Raw genomic sequence first — 337 nt, forward strand, 5'->3', positions numbered from 1 at the left:
TTTGCAAAGGACATAGTGCCAAAAATATTTAAAATTAGAAAGCTATTAATTAACAATAAATATTCGAAAGACAGCAAAGCAAAACCTTTTTTGAAGGGTAAACGTTTTTTTAACCGCAGCGGCTTGGAAAAAGCAAAATTTAATCATGGAAAAATTTCTTTTTTAACCCTTTGGGGCTGAAAAAAAAAAAAGTCGGTATTTTTTGACCTAACTTAATTTCGCAGACCCAAAAAAGGGTGTGCGCAAGGAGAACGATGAAATGAAATAAAACATGATAGACAAAAAAATTTTAAAAAATAAGCCCAAATAAAAGGAAAATCCCTTTTTTTAAAACTCC

The 337-nt window shown here is 30.0% G+C and overlaps 1 protein-coding gene across 1 annotated transcript in view; it reads left to right on the forward strand.

Annotated features, from left to right (window-relative positions):
* The window catches only part of LOC119591051 (formin-like protein 5), a 12,011-nt gene that overhangs the window by 7,686 nt on the left and 3,988 nt on the right, over nt 1–337 (forward strand). The window lies entirely within an intron of this gene.

This window comes from Penaeus monodon, chromosome 28 (genome assembly GCF_015228065.2).
Source record: "Penaeus monodon isolate SGIC_2016 chromosome 28, NSTDA_Pmon_1, whole genome shotgun sequence".
NCBI classification, from domain to species: domain Eukaryota; kingdom Metazoa; phylum Arthropoda; class Malacostraca; order Decapoda; family Penaeidae; genus Penaeus; species Penaeus monodon.